The sequence below is a fragment of the Athene noctua genome, chromosome 6 (genome assembly GCF_965140245.1).
Source record: "Athene noctua chromosome 6, bAthNoc1.hap1.1, whole genome shotgun sequence".
Classification (NCBI taxonomy): domain Eukaryota; kingdom Metazoa; phylum Chordata; class Aves; order Strigiformes; family Strigidae; genus Athene; species Athene noctua.
This window is the reverse complement of record NC_134042.1, coordinates 43,304,313-43,326,217: the sequence shown is the minus strand read 5'-3', so window position 1 is coordinate 43,326,217 and position 21,905 is coordinate 43,304,313. Positions and strand designations below refer to the sequence as shown.

Below are 21,905 nucleotides of genomic sequence, written 5' to 3'. Positions count from 1 at the left end.
AGGGAGAGAATCAGGCAGGCTGCAAGAGGTAGGGAGAGAGGCAGGCAGGATGCAAGAGGTAGGGAGTGAGGCAGGCAGGCTGCAAGAGGGAGGGAGTCAGACAGGAAGACAGGCTGCAAGAGGGAGGGCGTGATTCAGGCAGGCTGCAAGAGGGAATGAGCCCGGCAGGCAGGCTTTAAGAGGGAGTGAGGCAGTCAGGCTGCAAGAGGGAGGGAGAGAGCCCGGCTGCAAGAGGGAGGCAGGCAGGCAGACTGCAAGAGGGAGGAAGGAAGGAAAGTTTAATAGGGATCGATGGAGTCAGGCATGGCTGCAACAGTGTGGGATTCAGTCAGGCTCAAGAGGGAGGCAGGCAGGTAGGCTGCAAGTGGGAGGAAGGCAGGCAGGCAGGCTGCAAGAGGGAGGCAGGCAGGCAGTCTTCAGGAGGGAGGGCGTGAGTCGGGCTTGCTGCAAGAGGGAGGGATTGAGATAGGCAGGCTGCAAGAGGGAGGGAGTGAGGCAGGCATGGCTGCAACAGGGAGTGAGTGAGGCAGGCAGGCTGCAAGAGGCAGGCAGGCAGGCAGGATGCAAGAGGGAGGGAGGCAGGCAGGCTGCAAGAGGCAGGGAGTGAGGCAGGCAATACTGCACGAGGCAGGGAGGCAGGCAGGCTGCAAGAGGGAGGCAGGCTTGGGGTAAGTGAAAGGCAGGAAAAAGTGGAGGCCAAAATGGAGTGGAAAGAGCAAAATGACTGGCAGGCTGCAGGAGAGCGGAGGCCTAGATGCCACAGGGCAACTATCCGCCCGGAGAAAGGGGATGCTGGAAGGTGGTGCACGTTCTGGTGGGCATTAGTGTTTGAAAAAGGCTGGGAAGCCAAAAAGGGATGAGAGGCCGTAGTGGAATTAGAGATGGTGAAATCACTAGAAAAGGAACGGGGAGACCTACAGGCGCATGTTGGAAGAAAAAGAGGGTCAGGGAGCAAGACAGAGGAAGAGAGATAATGATGAGTGGAGACTACAAAGACAGAGAGTAATCAGCTGTGGGGGGGAAAGGAAGGTGGGAAGGAGGGAGAGCAAGAGAGGGTCAAGAAGAGAGAGGGATTGAAGGGATGAGTGAGCAAGAGATTGAGAAAGGGAGAGGGATCGGGATGGGCTACAAGCTGAAAGGGAAAAGGCCACAGAGCAGAAGAGAATGGCACAGGGAGCTGGGCACGAGTTTCTACCGGGAAAGAACACCACAGAGAGGGGTATGGATCTCTACAGGCAAAATGTTTGGGAGAGGATGCAGGACTGAGAGAAGAATGGAAAAGGGACAGGCAGTGATGGAGAAAGAAACAGTAGCGACTGAGAGATGAGAAGAGGGACAGGTCCGAGGCAGAGAGGTGGAGAAAGGCAATCAAGTCAGCGATGGCAACAGGCCAGAAGGATCAGGAAAGAGAGGAGGCAGCATTGAGGCATCTAGAAGACAGGTGAGCAACAGGGAGCCAGAGAGCAGGACACAACTGTGGAAGAAAGAGAGACAGGGACTAGGATGCTGGCCTGGAACCAACAAGAGCAACAGACAGAAGCACAGAGAGTTGGAGCCTGAGAAACGACAGGAAGAGTGAAGAAGAGAGAGAGAGATTAAGCCATCAGTAGATTCAAATTCTTCCATCGATTCAATTCTTCAAAGAGAACCTCAAGGCACTGCTAAAGGGAGTGCAGAAAAGCTGCAAGAGACCTAAAAGAGAGGCTGGAAGGGAAAGAAAGGCGAGAAAACTGTAGTATGAAATAAGGGGTGGGAGGCTGAAAAGAGGTGGGAGGCTGGAGGGCAGTAGAGGCCAGCAAAAAATAAGGAGGCCAAAAAGTGGTGGGAGGCTGGAGGGCAGTAAAGGCCGGGGGGGGGGGGGGAAGAGGCCAAAAAGTGGTGGGAGGCTGGAAGGCAGTAGAGGCCAGGAAAAAAAAAAAAGGAGGCCAAAAAGTGGTGGGAGGCTGGAGGGCAGTAGAGGCCAGGAAAAAAAAAGGAGGCCAAAAAGTGGTGGGAGGCTGGAAGGCAGTAGAGGCCAGAAAAAAAAAAAAAAAGGAGGCCAAAAAGTGGTGGGAGGCTGGAGGGCAGTAGAGGCCAGGAAAAAAAAAAGGGAGGCCAAAAAGTGGTGGGAGGCTGGAGGGCAGTAGAGGCCAGAACAAAAGGGAGGCTGAAAAGTGGTGGGAGGCTGGAGGGCAGTAGAGGCCAGAACAAAAGGGAGGCTGAAAAGAGGTGGGAGGCTGACAGGGGGTGGGAGGCCAGGGGGAGGTAGAGGCCAGGAAAAAGTGGCGTCTCCAAGAGGGCGGGAGGGAGGCAGGCTGCAAGAGAGAGGCAGGCAGGCAGGCAGGCTGCAAGAGGGAGGCAGGCAGGCAGGCAGGCTGCAAGAAGGATGGAGGGAGGCAGGCATGGCTGCAAGAGGGTGGGATTCAGGCAGGCTGCAAGAGGTAGGCAGGCAGGCATGCTGCAAGAGGGATGGAAGCAGGCAGGCAGGCTGCAAGGGGGAGTCAGGCAGGCTGCATGAGGGAGGAATGCAGGAAGGCTGCAAGAGGTAGGGAGTCAGGCAGGAATTCAGGCTGCAAGAGGGAGGGAGTCAGGCAGGCAGGCTTGGCTGCAAGAGGGAGGGCATGAGTCAGGCAGGCTGCAAGAGAGATGCAGGCAGGCAGACAGGCTGCAAGAGGGAGGGAGGCAGGCAGTAAGTCAGGCTGCAAGAAGGGGGGAGGGAGGCAGGCAGGCTGGCTGCAAGAGGGAGGGAGGTATGCAGGCAGGCATGGGTGCTAGAGGGAGGGAGTCAGGCAGGAAGACAGGCTGAAGAGAGAGGGAGGCAGGCAGACTTGGCTGCAACAGGCAGGGAGTGAGGCAGGCTGCAAGAGGCAGGCAGGCAGGCAGGCTGCAGGAGGCAGGGAGTGAGTCAGGCAGGCTGCAAGTGGGAGGGAGGGAGGCAGGCAGGCGTGGCTGCATGAGGGATGGAGTGAGGCAGGCAGGATGCAAGAGGGAGTGAGGCATTCAGGCTGCAAGAGGGAGGGAGAGAATCAGGCAGGCTGCAAGAGGTAGGGAGAGAGGCAGGCAGGATGCAAGAGGTAGGGAGTGAGGCAGGCAGGCTGCAAGAGGGAGGGAGTCAGACAGGAAGACAGGCTGCAAGAGGGAGGGCGTGATTCAGGCAGGCTGCAAGAGGGAATGAGCCCGGCAGGCAGGCTTTAAGAGGGAGTGAGGCAGTCAGGCTGCAAGAGGGAGGGAGAGAGCCCGGCTGCAAGAGGGAGGCAGGCAGGCAGACTGCAAGAGGGAGGAAGGAAGGAAAGTTTAATAGGGATCGATGGAGTCAGGCATGGCTGCAACAGCGTGGGATTCAGTCAGGCTCAAGAGGGAGGCAGGCAGGTAGGCTGCAAGTGGGAGGAAGGCAGGCAGGCAGGCTGCAAGAGGGAGGCAGGCAGGCAGTCTTCAGGAGGGAGGGCGTGAGTCAGGCTTGCTGCAAGAGGGAGGGATTGAGATAGGCAGGCTGCAAGAGGGAGGGAGTGAGGCAGGCATGGCTGCAACAGGGAGTGAGTGAGGCAGGCAGGCTGCAAGAGGCAGGCAGGCAGGCAGGATGCAAGAGGGAGGGAGGCAGGCAGGCTGCAAGAGGCAGGGAGTGAGGCAGGCAATACTGCACGAGGCAGGGAGGCAGGCAGGCTGCAAGAGGGAGGCAGGCTTGGGGTAAGTGAAAGGCAGGAAAAAGTGGAGGCCAAAATGGAGTGGAAAGAGCAAAATGACTGGCAGGCTGCAGGAGAGCGGAGGCCTAGATGCCACAGGGCAACTATCCGCCCGGAGAAAGGGGATGCTGGAAGGTGGTGCACGTTCTGGTGGGCATTAGTGTTTGAAAAAGGCTGGGAAGCCAAAAAGGGATGAGAGGCCGTAGTGGAATTAGAGATGGTGAAATCACTAGAAAAGGAACGGGGAGACCTACAGGCGCATGTTGGAAGAAAAAGAGGGTCAGGGAGCAAGACAGAGGAAGAGAGATAATGATGAGTGGAGACTACAAAGACAGAGAGTAATCAGCTGTGGGGGGGAAAGGAAGGTGGGAAGGAGGGAGAGCAAGAGAGGGTCAAGAAGAGAGAGGGATTGAAGGGATGAGTGAGCAAGAGATTGAGAAAGGGAGAGGGATCGGGATGGGCTACAAGCTGAAAGGGAAAAGGCCACAGAGCAGAAGAGAATGGCACAGGGAGCTGGGCACGAGTTTCTACCGGGAAAGAACACCACAGAGAGGGGTATGGATCTCTACAGGCAAAATGTTTGGGAGAGGATGCAGGACTGAGAGAAGAATGGAAAAGGGACAGGCAGTGATGGAGAAAGAAACAGTAGCGACTGAGAGATGAGAAGAGGGACAGGTCCGAGGCAGAGAGGTGGAGAAAGGCAATCAAGTCAGCGATGGCAACAGGCCAGAAGGATCAGGAAAGAGAGGAGGCAGCATTGAGGCATCTAGAAGACAGGTGAGCAACAGGGAGCCAGAGAGCAGGACACAACTGTGGAAGAAAGAGAGACAGGGACTAGGATGCTGGCCTGGAACCAACAAGAGCAACAGACAGAAGCACAGAGAGTTGGAGCCTGAGAAACGACAGGAAGAGTGAAGAAGAGAGAGAGAGATTAAGCCATCAGTAGATTCAAATTCTTCCATCGATTCAATTCTTCAAAGAGAACCTCAAGGCACTGCTAAAGGGAGTGCAGAAAAGCTGCAAGAGACCTAAAAGAGAGGCTGGAAGGGAAAGAAAGGCGAGAAAACTGTAGTATGAAATAAGGGGTGGGAGGCTGAAAAGAGGTGGGAGGCTGGAGGGCAGTAGAGGCCAGCAAAAAATAAGGAGGCCAAAAAGTGGTGGGAGGCTGGAGGGCAGTAAAGGCCGGGGGGGGGGGGGAAGAGGCCAAAAAGTGGTGGGAGGCTGGAAGGCAGTAGAGGCCAGGAAAAAAAAAAAAGGAGGCCAAAAAGTGGTGGGAGGCTGGAGGGCAGTAGAGGCCAGGAAAAAAAAAGGAGGCCAAAAAGTGGTGGGAGGCTGGAAGGCAGTAGAGGCCAGAAAAAAAAAAAAAAAGGAGGCCAAAAAGTGGTGGGAGGCTGGAGGGCAGTAGAGGCCAGGAAAAAAAAAAGGGAGGCCAAAAAGTGGTGGGAGGCTGGAGGGCAGTAGAGGCCAGAACAAAAGGGAGGCTGAAAAGTGGTGGGAGGCTGGAGGGCAGTAGAGGCCAGAACAAAAGGGAGGCTGAAAAGAGGTGGGAGGCTGACAGGGGGTGGGAGGCCAGGGGGAGGTAGAGGCCAGGAAAAAGTGGCGTCTCCAAGAGGGCGGGAGGGAGGCAGGCTGCAAGAGAGAGGCAGGCAGGCAGGCAGGCTGCAAGAGGGAGGCAGGCAGGCAGGCAGGCTGCAAGAAGGATGGAGGGAGGCAGGCATGGCTGCAAGAGGGTGGGATTCAGGCAGGCTGCAAGAGGTAGGCAGGCAGGCATGCTGCAAGAGGGATGGAAGCAGGCAGGCAGGCTGCAAGGGGGAGTCAGGCAGGCTGCAAGAGGGAGGCAGGCAGGAAGGCTGCAAGAGGGAGGCAGGCACGAAGGCTGCAAGAGGTAGGGAGTCAGGCAGGAAGACAGGCTGCAAGAGGGAGGGCGTGATTCAGAGGCCAGAAAAAAGTGGAGGCTGCAAGAGGGAGGGAGGGAGGCAGGCTGCAAGAGGGAGGCAGGCAGGCTTCAAGAGGGAAGGTGTGAGTCAGGCAGGATGAAAGATGGAGGTATTGAGGTAGGCAGGCTGCAACTGGGAGGGAGTGAGGCAGGCAGGCTGCAAGAGGCAGGCAGGCAGGCTGCAAGAGGGAGGGAGGGAAGTAGGCATGCGTTGCTGCAAGACGGAGGGAGTGAGTCAGGCAGGCTGCAAGAGGCAGGGAGTGAGGCAGGAAGAATGCAAGAGGCAGGGAGGCAGGCAGGCAGGCTTTAAGAGGGAGGGAGCCCGGCAGGCAGGCTGCAAGAGGGAGGGAGTGAGGCAGGCACACTGCAAGAGGGAGGGAGTGAGGCAGGCAAGCAGGCTGCAAGAGGGAGGCAGGGAGGCAGGCAGGCTGTAAGAGGGAGGAAGGCAGGAAGGCTTCAAGAGGGATTGAGGGAGGCAGGCATGGCTGCAAGAGGGTGGGATTCAGCCAGGCTCAAGAAGGAGGCACGCAGGTAGGCTGCAAGTGGGAGCAAGGCAGGCAGGCAGGCTGCAAGAAGGAGGCAGGCACCCAGGCTGCAAGAGGGAGGAAGGGAGGCAGGTTGCAAGAGGGATCGAGGCAGGCAGGCATGGCTGCAAGAGGGAGGGAGGGAGGCAAGCATGGCTGCAAGAGGCAGACAGGCAGGCAGGCTGCAGGATGGAGTCAGGGAGGCAGGCTTCAAGATGGAGGCAGGCAAACAGGCTGCAAGAGGGAGGCAGGCAGGCAGGCAGGCAGCAAGAGGGAGGCAGGCATAATGTCCATCCAGACAGCAGGGTTTTCCTCCTTGTCTATCAGTCAACAAGATGGGGTGTTGTTCCCTTCCCTCATCTACGTTATCAAGTCAATAAGCCTTGTAATGTATTAACACTAGTTGACATTGTGAAACAAGACCTCTGTCTGACTGAGATATTGTCCTGGTAGTTAATCACAAAGTCTGGCTGCTCTGTTAAAGGTGAAGCCCTGCAAGCTCAGTGCCTGCCTTCCCCAGCTGGGCAGGAGTCAGGGAGTGCTTGATTCTTGGGCAAGACTTGTGATAATTACATGTAGCAAGCAGGGTGCCCCAGCCAAAGACCAGCATCAGTAAGGAGGACTGATGGCCAGCCAGTTCAGCCCTGCTTCTTTGTACTGGTGTACGAAGCAGTGCCTGGGCAAGGGGATGAGCCAAAGGATGCTGGAACACAAGAACACACTGTGGGGAGTGGTAGCAATACAAGGGATTGTGCCAGTGAGCCCACTGGGCAGAGAGACTCATGCCCATGGGGTGTTACCACAGGTAGAAGCCAGCCCAGGTGGGATACGCACAGTCACAGTCAGAAACAACAGGTGATGAAGTGACTGCAACCCCCATCCCCTGCCCCCCTGCACCACTGTGGGGAGGAGTTAGAGCAATCGGGAGCAAAACAGAGTGCTTTTAATATGTGGTTGTATTTCTCACTGTCCTATCCTATTTGCTTGGTAAGTTATTGGTGGTGGTGTTTAAATTAAATTGTTCTTTTTCTTCCCCAGTTGAGTCTGTCTTTGGCCCATGACCATAACTTTTGAGTCATCCCTCCCTGTCCTTGTCTTGATTCTGAATCCTTTTATTTATTTTTCTCCTTCCCATCCGTGAGGGGGAAGGAGTGAGTGGCTGTGTGGTGCTTATTTCCCTCTGGGCTTAAACCACAACATCTCCCCAGGGAACTGGTGGATTCTCCAATATAGGACACTTCTAAGAATTGTCTGGACAGGGAGCTGGGCCATCTTGTCTAAGCCATGCTTTTACCAAGAAGGGTTGGATTAAATGATCCCTGAGGTCCCTTCCAACCTGATATTCTATGATTCTATGATTTTATGAATTGTTTTCCTTTATATTCATCATTACCGCCTTCCTAAAAACACAGCAGTTCCTTTAAGTCCACTCAGAGGCTAAGAAAATTCTACATCAACCCAGAAAGCCCATAGACCCAGAAAGCCCTAGAAAGCTCTGTAGGCTGACTGTGATTGTCTCTCTTGCAACAGGATCGCAAGCAGGTTTGCAGCAGAGTTTGAGGGAGCCAGTGCTAAAAGTACTTGGATGTTCCAGAGACAACCTCCATCTCTAATATGTACACCCACTTGGCAGCAGAGCAGTTCCCTCTTCGCATGTGTGAAATTATCTGGAGCATATCTTTAAAGCCCCTGTGTTCAAAAAAAGTCTACTATCCAGCATAGTTTTCCACTTTGGGGACAGAAACTAATTTCAGAGTTCACCTTTTGTCACCTGGAATTTGCAGGAGCAGCTGGAGGGCAACACCTTTAGATGACAGTTGTATGACAGAGGTAAAACCATCCAGGCTGCTTTCACCAGTTGATGGAACCAGAGGGCAGTTTTCTACCCATCTAGGTAGGAGCTGGTGCAGAGGGTGCCTAGGAGGCTGGGCTCCTCGTTCCTCCTCAGGGTGGTGGAGGAAGTATAGCACACTGTCCGCCAGCTGCTCCCTTGTGCAAGTGCATTCCAGGTCCATGTGGATGCAGGAGTTCCTCGCCAGCCTGTGTCCCAGGGTGCCCAGCTCCAGGTGGAAGGTGTGCCCACAAGGCGGCTGCGGGGGCACGAGCCGGCAGTAGACAATGTCATCACTCACAGGGACTCCAGCCTTAGAAGGCACTGCCCACCCTGATGACTGGCTGCAGCACTGGAAAGAAACTATTTGACAAGAGCACTTGGAAGACACGGATGAAGTTGTCTACCAGGTCATTAACCTTCTGGCACTCTGTGGCCAGGTTCTGTAGTGGCCACTGAATGTGCTCCTCAGAAAACCTTCCCAGGTAATCTGAGTCTTTTCTTTCTTCTTTCTCTTGCACTTCCTCCTGCTCCGTGTTGCTGCTGGAGCTCTCCTCTTCACTCCTGCTGTCCACCTCAGGGCTCCTTTACCTGAACCACCAGCAGAGCCTGAAGAGCAGGACCAGGACTCCAGCAATGGCCCAGAACTGCCACTGCTGCATGGCAGCAAAGAGCAGGGCTCCTCCTCTCCCCCAGAGAGGAGGGGTTCAGTGGGGCTGGGAGGCAGGGAGCTGGTTTCCTAACACTTTCCATGGTTTGAGGTGTCTGTGGGTACAGCCGGCACCACCCAACTCTCCCACGACCTGCTGCCTGCTGGCCAGTCCCTCCCACACACAGCCCGAGGGGATCAGGGGGACAGAAACCCCCTCAGACACCCCCCAGCTATCTCACAAGCCTGATCTCTTCTGGCAGGGGAGAGAACGGTGTGCGCTGCTCAGAGACATTTGTGAAGCAGTATCTCAAATGCTGTGGCAGGCTTTCAGTGGCCAAAGCCTGTCTGCGGGATGAGTTGCACCCAATGCAACTGAGCTCCAGCATGAAGCTTCCTGGCAACAGCACAGACTGCTAGTTCAGGTGGCTCGTTAATCCAAACTGGCTGTGAAGGTGGCCACCTCTCAAAGGCACACTGACAGCATTAAGATGGGCAGTGATGGCTTTGGCAGACACTCAGTGACTGACTGCACCTATCGCTACACCCTGTAGCAGTGCGACTGATAGCAGTTGGCATTTTGCTCTCACATTGGGGCTGGGGAAGAGAAATTATCAGCAGTTCAGAGCCTGGTGCCTGGAGAGGACAGCATGAACTGGCCCCGACTATGTCTGCTGGAAAAAAAAAGGCAAGCAGGTGTTGTAAAAGCACGGCCCTCAGAGAGCCCAGAAAAGTCACATCCCTTGGGCTGTGCCACCAGGCACCTGTTGGGCTGCTTTAGCACTCAGGCATAAACAGTGCTTTTGACGGGACAGTTATCAAAGATCTTGCAATTCTTCACCCATATACCAACACTGGATTTCCATATAAAAGAAAAACAAGTGTGTAGGTTAACCCACACTGGGCATCCAGAGGAGAGTTCAACTAAAGGGCACTCCTGAAGATCACCAAAGACCCTCACAAAAGACCCTAAGAGACTCAAATCACATGTGTAATTAGGATGGAAATACTACAATTAGTTCCAGAAAAAGGAATGAATATGTCTAACCATTCTGGGGAATCTAATGCATGTGTAAATTGTTACGCAGTATAAGCTCTGTCTGTTGCAACTTGTGCCATGAACACTGGGCAGAGTGATCCCACATGCATCTGATGCTGTCATAAAGAATGCCTACCTCCTAAAACTTCAAACTAAGTCTAAGAGGGTTCTTTTCCAACCACATTTACAGTAACATTTTGGGAACCAGGTGGAACACTACTTCTGAATCTCAGCAGATCCATGGGATCGTAGGACCTCCAGCCAGCACTGAGGGATTCTCAGGGAGAACTTCTGATACCACGATCAGAGGCCTCAGAGCAAATCCCCTGGTAAGATTAAAGACATTCTTCTCGGAGTTCTGGCTGCATGCCTGTAAGACATGGTAAAAACCTCACAAGGTTGGGCTATAAGGGTAGCCAAGGGCTCCAAGTCCCCTCCTGGGTAAGTTCTGCCAAACAAAATTTTGGAGGATGCCCGGATTTTTGGTTTGGGATTAGACTCCCACTTGAAAGACCTACAGGGGTTTGAGTCTTGGTAATTTTGAATTATGTCCTTTGTTTACTGGATGAGAGTTTTTGGCTTTGTTTAGTGAATGGTGGTTTTTGACTTTGTGTACTGGATTAGGGTTCAACTAAAATGGGCACAAAACAGTCTAAAGGTAGTATTTTGGAAAAAATCTCCATTAGGATGTATTTTAAGGAATTAGAAAAAAATGGGAGGATCTTCAGGCAGGACTATGGCAGAAGATAATACAATTAAATATTGTAATCAGTGGAGGCTGTTGTACAAACTGGATGATGGGGAAAAATGACCTAAAAATGGCAATTAAATTACAGTACTATATTACAAATGATGTTGCTCCTGAGAAGGGAGGGAAAATGGGATGAAGTATCCTGGTATGTTCTTTACCTTGAAAAGCCACCCGAAATGGCAGAAAGGTGTGGTATAATTTTGCCCCCCAGTGACCCTTCTGTTTGGGCTTTAGACAAGGACAAAAGTAAACACTTGTAAAGATGTTGCTCTCCTGGTAGTACAGAACAGAGCTGTTTAAAGTTTTATGAACAAAAGCGGAGGATGATGTCAAACTGATGATAGCCCCTGAACAGGGCTTGAGGCAAGATGGGGGTGGGTAATAATTACCAGGAGAATGGATCGGGATCAGGGTTAGGAGGAGATGGATTTAGCCTTAAATAAATAAAACTAGGGTATGGGAGCTCTACAGAGGGATCTGGACAGGCTGGAGCTCTGGGCTAATGGCCAACTGGAGGAGTTTCAATAAGGCCAAATGCCGGGTTCTGCTCTTCAGCCACAACAACCCCCAACTACGGGCGTGGGGAGGAGTGACTGGAGAGCTGCCAGTCAGAGAGACACCTGGGGGGGGTGATCGACAGCCAGCTGAACAGGAGCCAGCAGTGTGCCCAGGTGGCCAAGAAGGCCAATGGCATCCTGGCTTGTGTCAGCAATAGCGCGGCCAGCAGGGACAGGGAAGGGATCTGACCCCTGTACTGGCACTGGTGAGGCCGCACCTCGATTCCTGTGTTCAGTTTTGGGCCCCTCACTGCAAAAGGGACATTGAATGACTCGAGCGTGTCCAGAGAAGGGCAACGGAGCTGGTGCAGGGTCTGGAGCACAGGTCTGCTGGGGAGCGGCTGAAGGGAACTGGGGGGGTTTAGTCTGGAGAAGAGGAGGCTGAGGGGAGACCTCATCGCCCTCTACAGCTCCCTGAAAGGAGGGTGCAGAGAGCTGGGGATGAGTCTCTTTAACCAAGTAATAAGCGACAGGACAAGAGGGAATGGCCTCAAGTTGCACCAGGGAAGGTTTAGACTGGATATTAGGAAGCATTTCTTTACAGAATGGGTTGTTAGGGGTTGTAATGGGCTGCCCAGGGAGGTGGTTAAGGGAGGGTCACACCCATCCCTGGAGGTGTTTAAGAGTCAGGCTGACATAGCCCTGAGGGATCTGGTGTAGTTGACAACAGTCAGCATGAAGTTAATGGTTGGACTGGATGATTTTCAAGGTCTTTTCCAACCTTGATGTTTCTGTGAGCGTGTGATTCTATGTTATACCGGCTCCTCGGCGTCAGGCTGTGGGAAATGATGGACCAGTGACTGTAGGAGTCCCGTTTTCAACTGCTGATCTTAAGAACCGGAAAGCGGCGGCTGGAGACTGTAGAGATGATCCAGATAAGGCAGCCAGCGCTTTCGAAACGATGACTGAAACCCAAGATGCGGGCTGGCAGCTGCTGAAGCCCTCGTGCGGGTCCCGCTGGGCGGTGCGGGACGGGGCGCGGCCGGAAGGGGGCAGTAGAGCTTCACCTTCCCACCGTCTCCGCGCGGGGCCCGGGCGCGGCGGCACCGCGGCGCCGGGCCAGAGGCGGGTGGCGGTGGCGGGTGGGGGCCGGCCTGCGGGACCGGTGCCGTGGGCCGTTAACATGTCTGCGCTCTATGAAAGTAAACGACACAGGAAGGAATCTCCTGCAAATTCTGTGAATAGGTTACAAGAAGCTGCTCTCAAATCCACCGACACCGATCTGGATTCAGAAGGCAGAGGACAATTGGCTCACGTATTCGCTGGACAATCCTCAGATGATATTAGAAGAAAGCTACAAAAATTACAGGGAAATGATGCTCGCAACTGGGGAAAATTATTGAGCGTTGCCTGGATTGCATATAGGAACAGAAAGAATCAGGAGAAAACAAATAGCAGACTGGTAGCTCTATTAGAAGACAATACACGAAGCAGAGGAGGGCGTCCAGGGAACTCGGCAGATCCCCTTTAAGGGAAAACCAGTGTGCCTATTCTAAAAAGGATGTGTGTTGGAAACAGGAATGCCCCTTTCATAAGCGAAGGACCCCTCTGAATGCCCTGCTCTCAATCTGTGAGGACGGAAGGGGACCAGAGGAGTCACTCCCAGCAAGACCTCTGGTTAAAGTAGAGCTGGGAAATGAGAAAATTAATTTTTTATTTCATACTGGGGCTACTTACTCTGTTTTAAATGCTTTAAAGGGAGAGTTGAGCACTAAAACCATAAACGTTATTGGTGCAATGGGAATTTGTGAAACTTGGCCACTTTTCAAACCTTTAACAATGAAATTGGGAAAACATTGGGTCACCCACCAGTTTTTGTATTCGCCAGATTCTCCAAAATCATTACTGGGGAGAGATTTGCTTGAGAAATTAGAATCAGAGATTAGGTTTAAGGTCGAAGAAGTAGAAATTTTAATTCTGGAAACTAAATAGGTTAAGGCAGCAGCCTTGTTGCTACAGGACATAACCCCTGAAAGGAAAAAGATACCTCCAGAATTGGAAGATGCTGTGATTCACATTGTGTGGGCTGGAGAAGTCCCGGGAAGATCCAAAATAGCAGAACTCATATGAATTGACCTTGATCAGGGTCATCCCCAGTAAGACTTATACAATACCCTTTAAAACCGGAGGCTAGGAAAAGGTTGGTGCCAATAATTTGGAAATTTCTAAAGTACAAAAGGTTAATGGTGAAGATCACTGTTTGGTTCAGGACTTGAGGGCAATAAATCAGGTATCTCAGGATATTCATCCTGTAGTGGAAAATCCATACACATTGTTAACAACTCTCCCTGGGGACAGGGTTGGTTTACGGTTCTAGACCTGAAAGATGCCTTTTCTGTATCCCCCTTGATACCAAAAGATGCTGCAGAAAAAGGCATCCTAGCCCTGGTACCTGAGAAGGGAATAGCTTTACCAGAAGTACAACCAAAGTAAACTGAAAAATATAACAAAATGGTAACTAAATTACAGTCCAAAGAATGGATAAGAGAGTGGGCCATCATGCCCACTGGACAGGTAATTGTTCCACCCTCATTAATGAGAGAAATTGCTGAAAAAGAACACAATAGGGTACATTGGGGAATGGAGAATTTAGTAAAGCACCTCCAGAAAACACTTATAAGTAGGACCATGAATAAATTGTTGGTCTGTCACAGAAAAGTGTAAAATTTGCCTCAGGAACAACCCGAACACTAGCAATAAAATAGTTTTTGGGGTGACTAAGGGAGGAATTTCCCCTGGAGATTATTGGTAAATAGATTTCACCAAATTACTCAGGATAGAAAGGTATAGATATATTTTGGTTCTAGCGGACACTTTAACTGGATGGCCTAAGGCTTTCCCTTGTACCAACAAAGCAAAAGAGGTAGTTAAAACTTTTCTAAAAGAAATCATCCCATGATTTGGTGTACCTCTGGGGATGCTATCAGATATAATAGCCCCCATTTTATTGCTGGAATTGTGAAACAGTTGAGTAAAGCTTTGTCTATAACCTGGGATTATCACACTTCCTATAGGACGGAATCCAGCGGTGAAGTGGAACAGATGGAGCTTAAATGGCAGCTTAGAAAAATTTGTCAGGAAACATGAATGACTTGGATGCAGGCATTACCCTTAGTATTGTTAAGGATTAGAATCCAACCAACCTCGTGGAAAGGGTAATTTGAGTCTATATGAGCTGTTGTGTGGGCAAACTTACCAGGCCTCACATGTGCCATGTACCACCCATATAATGGGGGAACTAAACTTCAAGACTTAATATCTCTAGGGAATACTTTGCAGAAGCTCTAGAACTAAGTGACAATAAGTAGACCTTTGGAACTTGACACACCTGCACATTCTTTCCAGCCTGGACATTGGGTCTATGTCAAATCATGGAACACAGAACCTCTGAGGGAGAAATGGAAAGGGCCATTCCAAGTCCTCTTAGCAGCTTACATGGCAGTTAAGGTTTGGGGCAAAGGCCCATAGATCCACTATTAGAAGGTCAAGAAGGCTCCTGCTCTGTGGATAGTGGAACAGCAGTCTCCTCTTGAAATTGAAAAGATCATGATTGGGTTTTATGTTTTGTGTGATGATTGTGATAGCCATGAGTCCGGTTTGGCCAGATCCACAATGGAGTCAAAATCTCCATTTAATTTTAACACAAAAATTACTTGGATACAAATTGAGATATCTAGCTTATTTCAAATGGTATTACAAAATTGGATGACTCCTGACCTTATTATTAGCTTTGCAAGGGTAAGACAAAAAAGCTGTTGCATGTATGTAAATCAAAGTGGCAGAATCTCCACAGATTTGAAGAAATCTGGCATAAACTTACCTCACGGCTACAAAATTAGGCGTGGTTAAAGAGTCTGTTAGTTATAATAAGTGTGATTATCTGTGTTTGTGTTTTAACTTGCATTATGATTCAGCGTTATACTGAAATGCACATGAAAATAAGATACAGGTATTGATACCTTGGATTTGTAAGTCCAAAGTCTCAAGAAAAGGGGGGAGTTGATGCCTTGAGTAACAAGTAGAAAGAAATGTTCTGTTACACCTTTTAAGGTGACATGCACTCTGGGTGGAGCAATCCCCCATGTGTCTGGCACTGTAATAAAGAATGCCTACCCTCTAAAACTTCAAACTAAGTCTTAGAGGGTTCTTTTCTGACTGAAGCTATGGTAACGGTACACTGCTGTGTTTTAGATTTTTGACCAAACCAGTGCTGACCACACATTAATGTTCTAGCTTTTGCTGAACAGTGTTTGCACAGCATCAGGGCTTTCTCTGTTCCTCACTCTGTCCTGTGTCGTCCCGTTCCGTCCTGTCCCATCCCGTCTTGTCCCGTCCCCCCACTGAAATAGCCTCAAGTTGCACCAGGGGAGGTTTAGATTGGGTATTAGGAATAATTTCTTCACCGAAAGGGTTGTCAAGCATCCGAACAGGCTGCCCAGGGAAGCGGTTGAGTCACCATGCCTGGAGGTATTTAAAAGACATGTAGATGTGGTGCTTGGGGACATGATTTCATGGTGGACTTGGCAGTGTTAGGTTTGCGGTTGGCCTCTATGATCTTAAGAGTCTTTTCCAACCTAAAATATTCTGTGATTCCATAATTCTATTAATCTGATGGCATAACATTTTTTTGTATCCAGTTGTGCACCCAGTAATGTCCTCTCTTGGATATGCTGCATAAGAAATGCTGGCAGAAGAACCTGTCCAGGCCTGGCACATATGCAACCTGCACCCATTTGCCTCTATATCCAAGGTTTAGCTGCAAGCTGTTGTGGTTGTGCAGGGCTGCATGGCCCTGCCCTGTGCTGCAAGTGGACAAGTGAAGCCCAGCAGGGCAGCCCAGTTGCATTTCCCCGAAGCTGTCCCTGCACACAGGGCGAGACGGAGCTTCTGGGGTCATTGGGTCTTGCCCTGGAGTTCAGTTCTCAGAGTTAGCAGGAGGCAGAGGAGGGAAAAGAATGTTTTACCAAGCAAACTCCCCTGTGGGCCCTTTGTATCTGCCCTCACCTGTCCTCAGAGCCTCTTGAGCAGGAGATGGCCACCTGCCAGCTCCTTACATCCTGACCCACTTTTCCTGAGAACTCAGCAAGGCAAAGTTTCACAAACAAGAGGAACTCCCTAAAAAGCCAGCAGCCCAGAGAGTGGAAAGTTTTGGGGGGGGGGGGTTTGGTGGGGGTGTGTTTGGGGCTTTTTTCCCAACTTCCCGATGGATGTATTTGACAGCTCACTGTCCCTGTCTGTGCAGGATCCCAGTGGAAACTGGAGATGTGAGAGTTCTTCCTACCTGGAGGAGGCTTCCCAGGAGTGTGAGGGATTTACCAATAGCCACATTTCACTCCCCATCCCTTGCCCTGTCTTACCAAAGGCCATGTGCAGTGGTAAATTGCAGACAGGGCTGCTGGTGGCTGGCTACTTTGTGTACTTGCTGGTGGGTGCAGCCGTGTTCCAGGCACTGGAGAGGACTGCTGAGTTGCAGGAGAAAATAGCAGCTTCCCAGATGAAGGAGGCTTTTCTGCAGAACTTCACCCACCTCATGGTGGCAGAGATGGAGCAGTTTATGAAGGTAAGTGCCAGCCCTGCAGAAGCCCTTTCTCCCTCCTGTTTGCCCATCAGATGATGTTTCCTGCTCAGCCTTGCTACACAGATGACTTTCGCTGCCTTCCTACCGATGCAGTCATTCGGGTGATTTTAGCAAACCCCAAGCCCACTCTCCTGCCTGAGCAGCAGGTCACACTGATGCTAAATACAGCTTGTGTAGCTGGCAAAATTTGTCTGTTAGCTATTAACGGTCCCCATCCCACGATGTCCCAATTCTTTGGGGTCTTGCCTCCTTTTGATTTGGCTTTCGGTGGGGCTGTGCTCACCTACAGTGGTGTCATGGCAGGAAAAATGAGGCTGTCTGAAATGAAGGGGTGTGATCGCCACGTGCAACAGTCTCACAGCACAAAGAAACAATACAGCAAAGTCTGAAATAATCTGTTGGGGAAAAAAAAGAAGCCCAAATCACTACAAGGAGAGTGTCATAGTCAGGGTTTACTTTTTGAAGATGCTGCAGAAGTGAAACAGGTAGCCTAGCCAAGGGAAAGATGTTTCTGGTCACGGCACAGGAAGCTGAGAATGAGTACGGCTGTCTCTTCATCTCTGGTATTTCCTAGCTCTATCTGTTACAATGCAGAAGAAAGGGGGAGTGCAAATAGCCTTGCTGTAAGCGTTTCCATATGGGAATGTGGAAATGCTCAGCCCTGGAATTTATCTAGGCTGCTTCTGTACAAACCAGCCTGCCTTCCAGATGTCCAGTCCAATGTTCTCTGTTGACTAAAGGCAAGGACAGCTGGCTACTGTTTGGATATTTTAATTTTTTAAATTTTTTTTAAACGTAAAAGATAACAAGCACTTAGAATTAAAAACAAGGAAGAAAGAAAGTGTCTGAAAACACATGACATAATAGATGATAGGGCCAGAGGGGCTTGGGAGAAACATGTAGTCAAACCTCTGTGGCAGGGAAGTCTCAGCTCAGCCCAAACCATCTCTGAGGGATGTTCATCTCACCTCATCTCAAAGGTCACATTGTAAATACATGAATGCAGTTTGGAGGAGAGTGTGTATGTCAAACTGAATTCTGATTGTGGTCACACCAAGAGTAATTCTTTGCAAATCAATGGACTTTCTTTGAATTTAAATCTATGACACTGATCAGAATACACCCTTAAAATGAAATTCTCTGTATGTGCCATGTGTTATGCTATAAGTCTCTGTGTGTGTGTGTGTGTGTATGTGCCTGCTATAAGTCACTGATGCCCCCCTGGGAGGGATCAAAGTCACTGCTCCATGTGCCTGCATACAGGTGGGTGATTTAGATCCACGATCCACTGCTGCCATCTCAAGGGCAAACTCAAAAGCAGCAAGCAGCCACTCCATCACCTAAGCCAGAGGGCTGTCTTGCTCTGCCACATCCTAGTCATCTATAGGACCATTTTTTCTAAAGTACTTAGCCTAAAAGAATGGAGGTCCTTGATCACACTAAAAGAAACAAGTTCTAACACCCACTAGAGCAATCAGCATAAACAGGGCAAAAGATTAACACTCCAAACCACTGGCTGGCTGCTACCCAAACTTGAAGATAAAGGTGTGAACGCTGTATGGCTGAGGACAGGTGAGCGGTATTCACAGGAAAGGAGCAGTAGCCGGCTAAATCGGTAGTATTCCTGCAGCGAGCACTTGAGAAAAGCAGCCATGTCGATACTAAACTTTGCTTTCGCTCACAGGACTTGACAGGAGCCATTCAGAATGGAGTATACCCTGTTGGAAATTAATCACAGACTGAAGACAGCAACTGGGATTTAGGTAATTCCTTCTTCTTTGCAGGCACAGTTGTGTCCACAATAGGCAGGTCTAATGCTTTCCACGTTTGTGGGTGTGATGCTTATTATGTCTGGTTATTAGGACCTGAATGCATAATACTTTCAAGGATAAAACCCCAGCCCTTCATTGTCATGGAAGAGGGCAGGGCAAATGCTGAGACGTTTTACACTGCTGCTTCAAGCTGTTCTGACCTTTTCAGGGGCTGTCTGCCCCTGCCTGCCTCTCCCTTTCTCTCAAATAACGCACCTCAAGAAGTGCAGACCTGCCAAATTTAAGCATAAAGTCCACACTGTTGGCTCCTGCTTCACACTCCCGTGCAGTGAAAGTCAAATCTATGTTTTTGCAGAGTGAAGCAGAGGCCTTGCTCCTAACTGCACCCTAGGCACAGCTGCTCCACTGATCTGTGAGTGTGACATGTCACAAGAGCCCCAGTGGTGTCCCAGCATCGTGGCAGGTGTGTAGGTGTTGCATGAACCCATGTGGAGATCTCCTGACGTAGAAGAAAGAAAGGCTTCTCACCCATCACATCAAATGTGACAAACGTTCCATGATTACACAAACATTCACCTATTGATAAAGCTTCTGTAGTCTGTCAGCACCCTGCTACTAGCCATTCCATTCCTTGCCACCACCTGTATTATTGTGCTTTTTCATTACAGCATTTCTCTGCCAAACAAATCAGTCACTTCCCATCAAATTTGTTTCCCTAGTGAGGCAGACAGACTGTCCCAGGAAAAGTGCAACTGTGCCTGTTTCTCTGCATCCTCACCACAGAGGTCCGTTGTGAAAGGACATCAGGTACTTCCACTCATCTCCACCAAGATTTGTGATGAAAATTGAATACTTCTGCAACAGGGAGCACAAGACAGCTTAAGCATTTGGGGGCCCTAATAGTCAATAAATGATTCAGTTGTTTTATTGGTCTTTTCCCCCCCCAAAAAAATTGCATTTTCCAAGTAATGGATGCTGTGAGATGAACTGTGCTCAGAAACTGTCTTTTCTCAGGGTCACTGATGGAGTAAGGACATATACAAAATACAGGACTCTTGCACTCAGGGATGTACCTCACAGGGTCTTAGAGGAATAGTCTCCAGTCCATTAAAGGACATGTCCAGAGTTCTGCAACTTTTGTTCCCCTACTGAGAAATCCTCTGTTAGGAGGACTTTTAAGACAAATATCTCTGTCATGAATAAATGAGACAGCAATAAGGTCTGTACTAATTAGCACCCCCCATTCTAAAGCATACTGCTCTGCCTCCAGGACTGGAGCCAGTACCTGAGCATACCAACTAACTGGCATTTAGCCAGGGAGGTCACTAACACACAGGCAGGTGGACTAGAAGCTAGAGATTCTGGCACGGCAAAAAGCGATAAAAATAGGTGAGCTGTAAGGGCTTCAATGGACATTACTCAATGCCTAGTGTGTCACCCCTCCTTATTCACCATGCAGTCTTTTAATCCCTCCCCTCCCTTGACTTTGACAGAAAGGAAACCTTAGGCTGAAGTTGTCCATTTGAGCCCAGCTGCTGAGAAGTGAGGAGCCACCTGAGGCCACTCATTCACTCCTTTCTCCTCTCAGAAATGAGGAGAAAAATAAAGCAAAAGGCTCAGAAACGAAGACAAGGACAGGGAGGGATGACTCATGTCTTATGGTCACAGGCAAAAGACACACTCGTTAGTGGAAGAAGAAGAACATCACTTTAATTCAAAGTACAACCACAACAACACTTAATTTACCAGAGTGAGACAGTGAGAAGTATAACCACATTTTAAAAAATACCTCCCCCCCACTCCTCCTCCTTTCTTCCTCTGACCTCGGTGTTTGCATAGGTGCCTCCCTCACAACTTCTCCTCACAACTCCAACTCCTCCTCCCAGGTTCTCCTTCTTAAATATGTTATTGCAGAGGTACAGCCACTGTCACTAATTGGCTTATTATCCAAGAGTTGCCATTAATTTCCAGGCAATCTGGACTTAAATTCTATACATAAAATATGTGTGGCTGGCTGATAAATCTTAATATATAACAAGTCTTTTTCTCCAGACAAGGAGTCTCTCATGACTGCTGGGAAGTAGGATGGTTCAAAAGTGACTGCCCAAGCGCTTCTTCATCAGGAGCTCATTTGTTAAAGGTCTTCTTGTAGTAAGGTATCAGCTGGGTAGGAGTCAAGTTGTGGCACTGATGCAATAAGAAACAGAGTCAACAATCAAGACTCATGGAGATAGTACTGTCAGAAATGGTGTAAGTATTTTTAAAAAAAAGTCTATTTTCCCAGGCAAATTTAAATGTTCTAAATACCTGAAAACTGAAAGTGAAGTTGTCTGGTGAAAAGTGGAAATAGCCTGACCCCAGTAAAAGTCATTGGATAGGAATTCTTCCTACAGTCACGGTCACTGGAGGTTGATACAACCAGATAAAAAAGTACACCTCCCAGGGTTGCTGTGGACATGCAATACCTGTAATACGTGGCTTCCCCCTGCTTCACAGCAAGGCCAGGGGACATTTAGAGGAAGAGGCCCTAGTAGGTATTCCTAGATAGCCACCCATTTTGAATAGCTACCATTATCTATGGCCTGCTTGTGTGTCAGATCATGATTACAGTTGAATTGGTTTCTTTCTTTTTCAGAAGATCAAATTTCTGACCCTTTTGTTCTTCCTGGCAGCAGGGATCCTGGTTTTCCTGTGCTTGCCATCACTCTTCTCCCAGATAACAGAGGGCTGGTCCTACAGCAAAGGACTTACTTTGTATTTATCACCCTGTGTACCATTGGCTTTGGAGATTATGTAGTAGGTAAGGTTGTTTTCAGAGAGGAGACCCAGCAAAGAGCCAGGGTTTTACCATGTAATTACTATGGGTTGACTGCACAGGCTGCCAACGTACTGCAGAGACAAATCTTCTGACTCTTTGACTAGTCTTTGCCTTGTACAGTCCTTGTATGGGCAAAAGGAGTGAAACCTGCAGCAGCCGCAAAGACAATTTTTTCAGTGTTTCCCTTCACACTATCACAGCCATGGTGGTGATTCCACATGAGCCAAGATACTTCCTGGCAGCTGTGGCTGGACACAGACCAAGCGAGAGGCACCGCTGATGTGCCTCCCTCCCTGTGCTCACTGCGGGGCGGATGGAGAATCTGCCTGTCCCAGACACCTCCCAGGGAGTTGGTACCACCGAACGGAACATGCTGGACATGGAGAAGGCGGTGCTCTATGGGCGGTGGGAGCCGAGAAACCTCCAAGTGCACCCTCTCACTGCCCTTGGGAAACGTCTCTTTGGAGCAGTTGTTGTTTACCAACAGGGAGGAGGTAATTCGAGTGGTGGCAGCCTGGGCTGTATGGCTCCAGCCCTGGTGGGATTCACGGTCTCAAAGGCCAGAGGCCAGGGGAGGAGCAAGGCCAAGACGGTGAATTTTAGAAGAGCAGTCTTGAGCTGTGTAAGGAATTAGTGGGTGGGACGCTCTGAGAGACGATCCTCGGGTGGCTTCATTTCCTGTCCAGGCTCCTGGCCCTGCCCCTGCCCTCACCCACTGCCTGGGCTCCTGTCAGGGCTCTCCGCTCCCTCTCCCTGCCCCTACCCAAGGGCTACAGTCAGGCAGTACAGAA

At 50.1% G+C, this 21,905-nt stretch overlaps 1 pseudogene; it reads left to right on the top strand.

The window, feature by feature from the left end:
* The first annotated feature begins 16,153 nt into the window (after nt 1-16,153).
* LOC141961847 (potassium channel subfamily K member 16-like) lies at nt 16,154-19,145 on the top strand (annotated as a pseudogene).
* The last annotated feature ends 2,760 nt before the right edge of the window (nt 19,146-21,905 follow it).